The sequence below is a fragment of the Pteropus alecto genome, unplaced genomic scaffold (genome assembly GCF_000325575.1).
Source record: "Pteropus alecto unplaced genomic scaffold, ASM32557v1 scaffold45, whole genome shotgun sequence".
NCBI classification, from domain to species: Eukaryota; Metazoa; Chordata; class Mammalia; order Chiroptera; family Pteropodidae; genus Pteropus; species Pteropus alecto.
The window spans coordinates 30543321-30556676 of NW_006442491.1; the positions used below are offsets into that span (position 1 = coordinate 30543321).

The following is a 13356-nucleotide window of genomic DNA, read 5'->3' on the forward strand; positions in this document are numbered from 1 at the left end:
AGGTAAAGGGATGATGTGCCTTGTGGATATTGAAAAGAACAGTGTTCCAGGCACAGGGAAAAGCAAGTGCAAATGTCCTGAGGTAGAAATGTGCCTGAGTGTTTGAGGAACATAAAGTGGGCAAGTGCGGCTGACGCGGAACTGGCTAATATTTAGAGTTAGAGGGGAACCGGGGTTCCAGCCCAGGGGTGCTGAGATTGGATGTATGTTTTAACGGGATCCTTCTGCCTCTGTGTGGAGAACAGACTGTAGCGTAGGCTGTGAGGGTGGATGCGGTGAGATGAAGAGAGATTCTGGATATTGTTGAATGAATGAATGAGTGAATGGAAGGAAGATGACGCATGCCCAGAGCTCCAGTTACTATTTCTGTACAGCATTGACCTCTTTTTTTTTTTTTTATGCTGAGGGACTCATGATAAGGAATCCAAACAGGACATGGTGGGAATGAGCTGGTCTCTATAATGTCTGAGGCCACAGCTGAAAAGACTCTAGAACTGGGGACTTAAATCCTCTGGTGGCTGCTGCTGGCAGGCGACTGGGCTTCCTCACATTGATGGTGGCCTCAGGGCAGTGTCCGATTTCTTACACAGCAGCTTAGGGCTCCAAAAGCAAGTGTCCCAGAGGTCGAGGCAGTGCTGCCTCTCCGTTCCCATTGAGCCTCAGAGGTCCCTCACCATCACTTCCAACACATTCTATTGGTTTCTAGCAATTCACAAGCCTGGCTAGACTCAAGGATGGGACAGGGACCCCACCTCTCAATGGGGAATTGTCCAGGTCACACTGGAGGTGAGGATGTGGGGTATCTGTGGCCGTCCGGGAAAACACGGTAGGCCTTGCCAAGTCACGGGAGCCTGGCACAGCAGGGGTGAGAGGCTGAGGGCCTCTCCTCTGCAAGCGTCACCCCTTCTAGGAAGTGAAACTCCATCGGCATCACTTTCAGTCTGTCTCCGTCTGCCAAGCTTCGGAGTTTGTGCCCGTGCCCATTTCAAAGATCCCTGAGCCTCGGGAAGCCTAGGGTGGCCTGAAGGCAGCCCCGACCCCACTCCTCCTTCTCATCTGATCCCACAGGGTTAGATCAATGGGGCTGGTACCCAGGATTCTGAAGGGAGAAGAAGAGGCAAAGGGAAGGGCCCTGGACGTGACAGTGACGGGGACAGTGACGGCAACTGCTACCCTTCACTTCTGAGAATGAGTTTCCCCATTATATTTGCACTGAAAACATTTGTTCATACTCAAACAAAACACGACTTCCCCTTTCTTGTTTTTAAGTAGAAAGGAAGCCACTTAGTAAAACCAAACAGAAGTGAATATCTGATTTGGGGGAACCAGCACTAACTTTCCCCAGCCCTTCCCTGCTGGTGCGAGAAATGACTCCCTGGGCTCCACCCTTCAGCTCTGCAAGCTCAGGGACACTGTGGGCATGGAAGCTGTCCAAGAGGCGAGGCTGCTGTCCCCAGTCTCATCAGATGGTCTCTGTCTTGTCTGTGGTAGGAGACTTAAACTAGAGGGTGCCAGGCTGGGGCTCCAGGGCCAGGTTTGGGACAGTAACCAGGCATAGCTGGGTGGGAGAGGTGCAAACAGCTCCCAACGTGCCAAGCTCGGCTGGAGACAATGCAGCTTCTCCGCCTGGTGCAGAATCAACAGCTGGACCTTTATAGGCAGCTCCCAGGAAGTTCCCCATAGCTGGTGTGAAACAAATGGTCTGCTCTGGAAGGTGTGACATCACTGACCCTTGCCCCAGGTACCCCATCTGTATGTCAGGGTCTCAGAAGTTCTGCTTGTCCCCTGTACTCTCGTTTGTGGCAGATTTATCTTTCAGTTCACTTCCTTTCTTACTGCAGTAAACTTATTTACAGAGGAAGGTCTCTCCCTCCATGGGGAATGTGTACCACTTCCCTTAAACCAGGGTCTCTCATCTTGGGCACCACTGACATTTGGGGCCAGGTCATTCTTTGCTGTGCGGGTCACCCTGTGCACTGTAGGACATTTAGCAGCATCCTTGGCCTCTACCCATTAGAAGCAAGTAGCACCCACATCAACTGTGGCAATCAAAAATGTCTCCAGACATTGCCAAATGTCCCCCGGTGGGCAAAACAGTCCCCACGTGAGAACCACTGCCACACATGGATAGCAACACTAAGAAACAAACGCACAGTGACTTTGTGGTTCTTTCTTGTTTGCCGAGGGCACTGAGCTTTTTCTCACAGGGGAGCAGGCCCCCTTGATGTCAGAGGGCTCTAAAGAGAACAGAAAAGGAGATGACCTGCTCGATGAGATTCGACGTCATTTATAGCCTGTACATGGATGCCCCCCCACGCCCCACCAGAACGAGGACCACTGGTTCCCACCGAGAACTATCCTTTGATCCACACAATGGACTGGGTTGCTGGAACGTGGCGGGTTGGCCCAAGGCCTGGGTTCACAAGTCATGTGGATGTTGCTTGGTCACCTGTCTGCATTGGCTTTTCTCTAAAGTAGAAACTCAAATGCCGATGGGCCCAGGCGGGAGAATTAAGTGGGTGATGTGGCCTGGATTTAGGGGAACAGGGAGGGGCGGGGGCTGGACCATGCTGGAGATGCTGCTTCCAAAGTAAAAACATTTGACACATTTTAAACACTGAACAGGCCAAATGAAGCCCCTCTGGAGAATGGCTGGGGGCCCATTTGCAACTCCTCAAAGCTATCTGATCTTTTCTGAGCATCTTCTGTGCCAGGTGCTGTGTGGGACGCTGGTTAATAGCAGTGGACATGAGGCAGGCCAGGTCTCTGCCCTTGAGGGGCTGTCAGTCTGGTGGGGGAGACAGGTAATTAATGAATTAAGACGAATTTCAGATTTTCTTAAGAGCTTTGAAAGAAATTATCAGGTGACAGGATAGACAGTAAATCAGGGGAGGCATCTAGGAGGAAGAGATGTTTGAGCCAAGACCAGAGGTGGATGAGAAGTCAGTCATGGGTGAAATGCTTTCTAAGCAAAGGAAGTAGCAAGTGCAAAGGCCCTGTGGTCGAGAATGAGCTTGGTCCATCTGAAGAACAGAAGACCAGTATGGCAAAAGCAGGGAGCAGGAGCGGCAGCCTGGCACAGGTGAGGCTGGACATCACCTTTCCCAGCCCATGCCTGCCAAGTAGGCCGCACCTACTGCCCTTTCTGGGTGTTTAAGGGAAATGGGAATCAGATACAGAAATTCCCACGTCTGTTCTTTGTTCTTTTGTCTTAGCTGAGAACAAAAGCTTCCCTGGCAGCAAGTTACAAAGTTATTTCTGCAAAAGGCCTTTGGCCAAAAGCAATAAAGCTGGACCTGCAGAGTCATTATTCACGCCTAACTGTGGGCTGGTTCTCAGTGTAGACTGCATCCGCCAGGACTGATAATTCCAGTCACACCTCACCACCCCATTTTAAACCCCACACTTTCTCAACACTGTATCCCCCCACAGAACAAGTATTTATGTTTCCAGAGATTGTAGTTTCCTTTGAGAAGAACATAAAAGGCGATTTTGAGTAGCCGGTATGAATAATCCAATTATTTCTTGCTTTCCACCCAATCCACCGCCGTGTGCACCATCCTCGCCCATCATGCCCCTGCTATTAGCAGATAGCTTCTCATTAGCTCACCTTGGAAATGGTCTGACGCTTACAATTATTTGAGAAGCTTGTACTCATAGGCGGGGGAGGGAGTCTGAAGCTACTTTTACCAAATAACCCGCTAAATTTAGAGATGCGAGTCGAGAGAATTTGGAATGACAGGTCGATTTCCAACCCTGGCATGCTGTGCAATCTAATTAGCAGCTGGAAATAGACCATCAAGTGGGAGGGAAGCCGTGGGTCAGAGGCGCTCTTTGAGCTCAGATCAGTGTCTCCACTGGGCGGTCTCCTCGCCGTGGGAGGACACACTGGGTGTCGCCAGGCGTACTGTGTGTACAGGTGTACAGCGGCTGGAGGAGGAGGAGTGAGAAGGGCTGCCCGTGTCCACGGTGGGGCGGGGTCTGGGGAGGTGGGAGCACACTTACATCGCTGGCAGTTTCCTCATTACCATGCATGTTCTCCCTTGCACGTGTCAGCTCAAATCACCTCCATTTTTTGGGGTGAGCATGCTGAGGCATGGCAGGGATTCTAGGAGCTGGCTTTGCCCTATCAAGTGAAGAGGGCTCCCAGACCTCTAGCAGTGCCTGAGCTATGGAGCCCCTGTCCTGGAAGAGCGCTCCACAGATTTGGCCATTCTATTTATACTGGACATTAAAAAATTCATTCATTCATTTATTTATGCATCCATTCTCCATTCGCTCATTTAAAAATATTCACTATTTTTAAAATAATATTCACTAAAATATTCGTCCTTGGGCACAGTCACGTATTCAGAGATTTCTAAGTCATTGTCTTTCTAGCATCTGGTCCCCTTCTTTTGACAATAGCACCCTACTTTCGAGGATTCTCTCTTCCCTGACAAGATGCCCTACCAGCTCCTGCCATGTGACTAAGGGGTGATCATGTGACCAAAGTTTCCAGACTCTCTCACTGGACCTTTAACTTTGAAATAGAATGTTAAGGACGGAAGGAAAAATCAGGGATGCATTTGTCCCACTGAAACCTGTCCTCCAGGAGGAGGCTGCCAGCAACTCCGGCTCTGAGGTCCCCAGAACTTCCTAAGCTGAAGCCTTAAGAAGGCCTGGCAGCTTTCATTTCTGCAGTATTAGAAGTCAGGCTACCCTGAGACCCGCACACTGTGAGGAAGCCCAAGCAGCCGTGGGGAGAGGTCACGTGGAGGAGAACAGAGCCATTTAGCTGACGGCCCCGAATGAGCTCCTGTCTTGTGACCAGCACTGTTGGCCAGCCATTTGAGTGGAGCCATTTTGGACCTTCTGGCTGATGTCACATGAAGCAGAACCCCCTGGCAATCACAGAATCGTTAGAAATAGATTGTTGTTGCTTTAGGCCATGCATGCCAGAAACACGGCCAAAGAACCCCGAATGACACTGATTAGAGTCCATTTCCCCAACTGGAATGTCACAAATCACCCGTGATAAGACGAGATTTTTGGTCTCCTAGGGCCGATGGCTTTAATCAGATGAACACTGAGAAGGGAACATTCATTCAATCAGCGATTCAAATACCCATCAAGCCAAGCATTGATGGCACGATGACGAACAAGCTTAAAGACCCCTTGTTCCAGTAGGGCCATTACACGCAGTGCCTCAGTTTCTTCAATTCCAAAATAATAGGCCCTGCTTTAAAGGGCTGTTGTGATGATTAAATGTTTGACGACAAATAAAGTCAATATAAGACTTTATTATTGTCATAAACAGAGTCGCAATAAATTGTCCCTAGAAGTGTGGCCATTTGGTGTGAACGAAGTATTGTAGCTGGGGACAGACCCCACTGCCCATGTGCGCCAGGCCAGTGACACGCGTGAGTGAAGTGGGCCCAGTGTGAGAAAAACCCACACGTCCCTTTCTCGCCAGCTCTCGCTCACTGCTTTTGATAGAGGCTTGAGAACGGAGAAATATCGTTCCACAATGAGAAGAACGGCGGGGCAAGTGCGATGATAAATGGCAAATGAACTTGGCTACAGCCTCAGACCCTCGGGAATGGGAGGGACGATGGCAGAGTGGAGAGCCTGTGATCAGTGGGGATAGGAGTCTAGTGTGTCTGGCTGTGGTTCACAGCTCCCCAATGTTTAGATGAGTATTCCTTGGACTCCAACTTTGTTGAAAAGGTGGACCTTGCCCAGTTCTGGCAACAAACCAGCATTTGTCTAAGCCCATGGTTCTCAGAGAGTGGAATTACCCTCCACTCCCAAAGGGGTGTTCTCAGGAATTTGGGAGGAGTCTTTGGTTGTCACCGTGACTGTGGGGGGTAGGGTGGGGGGTGCTCCTGGCATCTGGTGGGGGTGCTGGATAACTTGCAACTCTCCACACAGTGAAGAATCGCCCCATTTCCAGCACGGCCTTCTAATGTAGGCGAAAAAGCTCGTACAGCGCCTGACCTTAGAAATCAACTCCATGTCACTTGTGGACACTAAGGATGATCTGCATGCTTCTGCTCTACCCCGAATTTCCCGGGAATGCGACCGCTGTGCAAACTGAGGGGAGACTGCAGTTCGTTTCATTTGGGAACTTTGGTAAATTGTTCACTATTTTGGAAAACCCCATCACTGATGCCAACACCGCTTGTACTGGAGCTGCCAAAACCACACATCCACATCCCACTGCATGTGGAGTGGTCAGATTTATGCGATGCTACCCTAGTTGGAGCATGCGACTGCTCCATTGTGTCTTCTGGTGTAGCTGTGCCTAAGCATTTATGTGCTGCAGTACATATGTTTAATTATAAACCATTTTCCTTTAAATGACAGTCAGGGTGTTTTACCAGTCAAAAAAATATGCGTAGATAGGTTATGTTATCTATGAATTGATTTCAGGTAAACCTGACGAAGGTATTTGCTATAAGAAGAGTGTCTAAACTGCTAAATTTGGGAACTTCTGAGCTAATTCAAATAGGAAAAGCCCATTTCCCTTTGCCAGTGTTTGGTTTAGAGTTGAGTACAAAATCCAATCCTGAGCCAACCAGACATAAAGAAAGTCTGCTGGGGTGGGAGTGTTCCTGGAAGGATTTTGCTCTCTGATTAAAAGAGAAAGAGCAAGGAATCCTGCTCTTTATGCCCACTTTGCATTGGGATGTGATGTCTGGAGCTGTGGCAGCCATTCTAGACCATGACCAAAGTAACAAGGTCAAAGACATGCTAAGGACAAAACTGAAAACAGGAAGATCCTGGGTCCTCAGGGACATTACTGTACTGACAAACTGGCCCCCGGACTCTCCTGTTTTGGACTCTTGCTGTGTGAGAACTAAACGTTTCTACTGCGTAAGCTGCTCTCAGCCAAAAATTCTATTACTTACAGTGACTACATCTTGATTCACTCAAACGATGAGCATCCCAAGTCACTAAGAATCCTAGCAGGCTTTCCTGTTCTCTGAAATGTCCAGACGAGTGGCCTGCATTCAGAAGTCTGTGGACAGTGTCTCCAGAGCAGGCCAGAAACACAGCTTTTGGATGATCTGATTTTCATCAGAGCGTGAACATCTCCTAAACTTTTTAAAATTTCTTTTCCAAAAGCTCTCCTTTCCTGGCCACTGAGGTGGGTCAAGTCACCCACTGGGGCCCTGACTGGACGCCAATAAGAAAGACTGCTGGCAATATTCTTAACACATCTGGCTTCCACCTGCTCAAACACATCTTGAGTACAGGCTCCTGGTCCCCAGGGATGGCCCTGCCCATCGACTCACACATGCAAGGCTTGCTTGTGCCGACTCTTAAGTTTGGGATGGAACTGATCTAAGTTTCAAGCAGGGCCCAGGTGTGCAAAGCAGTGGGCCAGGCCTTTTATAAGACGGAGTTTGATGTCAGAGGCCAGGGCCACCTGGCGACGTGTGTTTTGGAATCATATTAAGAGACTGTGGAGAACTCAAAACAGTGGTCGTCTCTGGTTAGAAAGAATTCCACAAAGTCTGGGCTGGAGGAGAAGGTCTGAAGACTATGCGCCAACAGCTGTTCTACCAAGGAGGCATTGTGCTGCCCGCAAGGCCCAAGATCCTGCATGACCTTAAGCAATTTCCCAGAGGCATCTGTTGCAGAGTGATGCATATTTAATTTAGTCTGCTAATCACTGAGCAATGAAGAGATGGACAAGGGGAGGCTCAGCCTGAGCCTTCAGGAATTTCTCAGAAGCGTCATAAAGAGGTGCACACGTGGGATGTGCTAAAAATATTCATCAAATAGACGTATGACAGGTTGGGGTTCTGGAGGGAGGAAGGAGGAAACCACACCAGAGGATAAAATACATTCTCCCCAGAGGATGGTATCCAGTCCCAAAATAACATGGATGAGCCGATGACTCCCAAATCTAGGTTGCCAGGCCCATCCAGCTCCAGACTTGTGTATCTGGCACCCATTGGACTATCAGACACCCAGGCTGAGTGTCATCACAAATCCAACCTTTCCACAACTAAATTCTGGACCCTCCCCCTACGCCCCCAACCTTCTCTCCCAGTCTTCCCTATTTAGGACTCACCATACACCAGGGAGTCATCTCTGACTCCCTGGCACTAAGGACATTTGCTGGGGGTGCCTGTCCCGCACTGCTAGGGCATTTAACAGCGTCCCTAGCCTCTACCCACTAGATGTCAGTAGATGTCACTAGATGTCACTTCCTTCCTCGGTTGTGACAACCAAAAATGCCTCCAGACATTGCTAAATGTCCCCTGGGAGGCAAAGTCACTGTGGTGGACTGAATATTCAACCCACCAGGAAGTTCCGCTGGCTCTGCGTCCGGTCCACCCATGTCACTCCATCTCCATCAGTACCCCCAGCATCTGGGTCAATATCAGCTCCCCATCCTCATGTTCCAGGTTCCACTTGCAAAGCACCCACTCAGTGTAGCCACTGAGACCTTTTTAAAGCACAAATCATGTCATCCCTGACTTAAAACTCTCCAATGATTTTCCGTTTTATTTGAAATAAAATCTCAGTTTCTCACGGCTGGCATTTCTCACCGCAGACCTCATTTACTGTCCTCCCTGCCAATTTGCTACCCCCTTCACCCACTGGACTTCCACACCTACCCCATCACGCAGTCATTTCCCAACATAGCAATATTTCGTTTCCACCGGAGAACCTGTCACTCTCCCAAAGAGCCTCCTTTGTGGCCTTGTTCGATGGGTATTATCTGCCTCCCCGCTGTGGAATGTAAGTTTCGTGAGAGCAGGGTTCTCTCTTGTTCACCCTGATGCCTAACATGGCGCCGGGCACACAGTAGCTGCTCAATAAACATGTGCACGCTGACAAAGAAAAGGAATGCTGTCTTATTCTGTACAGCAGCTTCTCCAACACCTTTACATCCTTGATCTCATTTAGAGCCATTCCTGTGCCTCCCGGCGGCCAGCGCATCAGGCAGGAAGTCGCACACACCCCAGGGCCCTCCTTCCCAGACCTCCCCGCTGATGTAGAACGTTCGGGGGTACTGCAGTTCACGCGCCAGCATCCAGACCCTATTGGAGCTCGATTCAATAGGGTCTGGACTTTGCATTTTTTTAAACAAATACTTTCAGATGGTTCTCACGGTGGAAGGTTGGGCAAATACTGCCCCCGGCTACCAGGAAGCACAGAATCAAGGCCAGGCTGCATATTCCTGACACTCAGGCAGAAAAGTCAGGCATCCAATGCCCGTTGACCCCAATGAAGAGAAAGGAGAAGCTGCCCACCCAGCAGCTGTTTCCATGGTCCTCACCTTGACCAAAATGGTGTCGGTTCCAGCTGAGCACCATCTCTCACAAGGGTGCCCTGTCCCCTGCCCGTCATAGGCATTGGATGTTAGCTTCCCTAGCAACTAAGGTGCCTTTCACTGGGATCCCTGCTGAGTTCTCCAGGGCTGTGGGGTCCAGTTGGTCTGCCCCAAGGATGGGTCTGGAAGCCTGGCCCAAGCCCACTGTTGGGGGCTCATTCTCTTGGCCAGGGATTGGTTTGGAGCATATGAAATAAAACAGCCCAATGAGATGGACGCTGGAGGCTTGGGCGGGCAGTACAAGAAGCTTGCTCTTTCCTGCTGGCCTTAAACCAGAGAGGACAGCTCTGCAACAGCCAGCTTGACACCTCAACCACGATAACAACCAACGTTTACTGCGGGTTTGCCTGTGTCAGATGCGATGCTAAGCACTTGACGTTGATCAGCTCATTTCATTTTTTACCACGAACCAGGAGATAGGTGCCACGATCATCATTTGCCAGAGGAGAACACTGGGACACAGAAAGGTTAAGTAACGCTCCCTAGATCACACTGCCGGGCAGGCAGCCAGGCAGTCTGGTTCTCCTAACTGCGGTGCCCGAGCCTGCCCACCTCTCGGAGCTGGAGAGAGAAACCAGCCCCGTGGAAAGAAAAGCAGATGTGGAGAACAACAGACTTTCATTAAAAAATTCTGAGCCCCGACTCGAGCTGTGCTTGAAGCTAGAGTTACCTTTAGCCTTTTTTACTTGTGTAAGCTAAGAAGTCCCCTTCTTTTCTCCTTATGCTAGTTTAGATTTTTTTCTTTCTGTTGCTTCCGAGAATTCTGATTACTCTACAGCCTACTTCTAAGAAAATACCCCTGATATTCCATTTGTGACTTGCATACAGCAGCTGCTCAGTAAACAGCAGCAGGTGTGGGTGAAGCCTGCTCTCCCTTCCCATGAACGGCTGGGTCTGTAACCCTACTGCCCAACTGAGGCCAGCCCAACGCCTCTTCCCCTTTCGCTTCCAAGTGAGGCCTAGTTCCCTAGCAACCACCCCAATTAGGCAATCATGCCATTTATCAGGATGCCAATTAATTATAATGATCTTCCAATTACATAGCGCCTTGAATCTGGATCAGGGGCTTTGCAGATTTCCCACCAGGGCCCAACACCAGGAGGCTCATGGAAGGCAGGCCCGGGTGAGGCCTCCCTCACCCGCAGGTCAGCATGGAGAGGCTCCACCTTCCATGTCTATACTGGGTGCACAGGGCCCAAGCCTGAAATAGAGTGCTCTGGTCTCCAGGGTCACCTCACCTCTTCAGGGACAGGCCACTGCGACTCCATCATCAACCACAAGAGGGCTGCACGTCTGGGAGAATGTTAACCCTCTCGCCTTGTGCTTTCAGAGGGAGCGAACCTTCATCTCAGGCCTCACGGCTTTTTTTTTCTGGCAGCCACATGTGACATTTCCCTTTGCATCTTGACTGGGGGGCTGTGTGTACGTACTCGCGGGGAGAGGCAAGTGCACATCTGCTTCAGGGCACGGCCCCCCCATCCCCACAGGGTGGAGGTTTCTGGAGAGAAGTGGGGTTACTGAAGAGCCTCCGCCTTTCAGAGTTTCGCCTGAATGCATTTTCTTCTGCTGTACATGTGTTTCTTCTACACTTGGAAAAAAGGCCAAGGTCGCAGAGGGAGGAGAGGGCACCGGGTCAGAGTGAACTCTGGAGCCCTGGGGCCTCGCGAATTCCCGCTCTAACACTGATCAGCTGTGGACCAGCCACGATCCTCTCTGGGCTTCTTCCTTCATCTCTGACAACAAAGGAGCCACCTCACAGGCTTTTGTATGGACTCCATGAGTCGTGGGGAAAGGCTTAGAAGAATGCTTGGTCCCAAATACACTACATCAGTGTGATCTATCACCTTAAGTCTAGATAGACTAAGCCCTTCAACCACAAGCTGCTCAGAAATGCTGTTATTCTTCGGCGGGACAGACTCTTGGTCTCTCTCTAAGGGGACTAAGTCTAAGAACTGACTTGACAGAGTGGGGCATATTACCTGTTTGCCTAACTCAGGAGACCAGAAGCTGCTGCCTGAGGCAAGTCCAAACAGATAAAGTGAACATATCCAGGAAAAGGAAGAGGGAAATGCTATCTTCCAAATCACAAGGCGCACTTCAAGTGTCACGGTGTGCAATCGCACATCAGCCAGGTCCTCAGGATGGCAGCTGAACAGAGCTGTTGGGTGGGGGACACACACGGACATGTATGTGTGCATGCGCACACACACACGGTCTCACACACAGCCACGCTGTCTTCCTCCAAGCCTAGCTTTTTTATAATCAACTCATCATTCAACTCTTAAGTTTGAAAACCTAACATGTTATTAGGGTTTTAGAAAAAGCCATAAATTCAAACAAAAAACCCCAATCAACATACACCAAGCCCAAAGCCCAAACCCACACTGACCCTGAGCTGAGCAGTGAGACCAACCAACATCATGTATTTATGTACATAAACTTGGCCCAAGGAAGGGAGATCCTTTATGTGCAAATGTCAACGTGCCATCAGCCAAGATCGCGACCATGGCCCTTTCAGCTGCTTATTACAACACTAAATTACACACCGGGACAGGCTGTTTTGATGAGCTTTTTCTCCATGACGTGGACAAGCAAAGCTGGGAGAACCTCTCTTACAAGGTGAGTGGTCTTCAGCCCGTCCTCCCCAACCCCTTTCTATACCTAACAAATGGCTTCAATTTAATTACAACCCTCCAGAGGTTCTGTAATGGGTAGCAGAGACGCAATGAGAAATCCCCTTCGCTGTGAACTACAAGGCGAGATGGGAGTAACTTCCTGCTCCAGGGAGACCCGGGGAGTCCTCCAGGGGAAGTCCATCTTACCTGCTTCCACGTCCCCCCAGAGAACCTGCCTGCTCAGGAGCAGCCTCCCTTCTCTGCCCCAGGGAGGGGGACCGCACTGTGGGAGAGGCAGGGGACAGATGGAGAGGCGAGGGGGTGGGTGTCCCGACATGCACAGATGTGCAAATACCCAGATTCGAACGTAAGCTGAATGTAATTACTTGGTTAATTAGATATTGACTTTAAACTCAAAAAGTGATTAAAACAAGCTGCAGGAAAGACTGTCCAGAGAGGAGGGGGGCAGAGAATGAATCTGAACTTTCAGGAAGGGGAAGAGGAGGAAGGGAACTGTTAACAGAAATGTCTGCGCTGTCCTACTGTGTGCAGGCACCTACTGTGTGCAGGGCTGAGTGGCCTCCAGTCTCTGGGCAGATAGGGAATTTCAGACAGAGATCGCTGTGCCAAACTAGGATTTGTGGGTGTCTCCTAGTTTTTTCCTCCCTAAGACGCCATCTCTTTCCCAGGCTGCCCTCAAGGGGAACTGGGAGCTTCTGGTGCTGTGGAACCAGGCTCTGCTCACCACATTTTCCTGGAACAGAAGCGCGGTGCCCGGCACCACGAGGTGCTCCATTAATGCTAGTAGAATGAATGAATGAATGAACTACTACAAAGAACATTTTCTTTTCAAAGTGCACTCTTAGAAATCGCCGCCAAACTTCTGAAATCCTCAGGAGACCCAGGAGGGGAGCATCCCTCTGCGAGGTTTTGCGAACTGGTTCTGACCCAGCCTGGGATAAAGTTTGCCTTTTTAATCCTATTTTGCCCTTTCGGTATCTGCGAGTTCCCAGTCACTCCGAAGCTCTCGTCCACCGCTTTCCTGTGTCCTGCCCGGACAAGCCCCACGTGGTCTGGCTTCTAGACGGTCTGTTGGGTCTAAACTCAAAGGGGTCAAGGAGGCCATCCCCCTGCGGCCGGCGGGTCCAGACGCGCTTTCCCCGGGTCCTCCAGGGCTCCGCGTGGCGCGTCCGCAAGTCAGGGGCGCGGTGGGGAGTACCCAGTCCGCCAGCGGGGTCAAACGGGTCATCCCCCTGCGGCAGGCTGGCGCTGAAGCCTCCCTCCCGCCCGCTGTGTCCAACCTCCGCGCGCTGGGCTGGGGCCGGGGCCGGGGCCGGAGCCGGGCGGTCGGGACCGGCCCGGGTTCACCTGGGCGGTGCTCGCGGCCGCGCTCACCCCGGGACAGGC

At 50.7% G+C, this 13356-nt stretch overlaps 1 protein-coding gene across 2 annotated transcripts in view; it reads right to left on the reverse strand.

The window, feature by feature from the left end:
* The window catches only part of SULF2 (sulfatase 2), a 106891-nt gene that overhangs the window by 92307 nt on the left and 1228 nt on the right, over positions 1-13356 (reverse strand). The gene's annotated exons all lie outside the window — the stretch shown is intronic.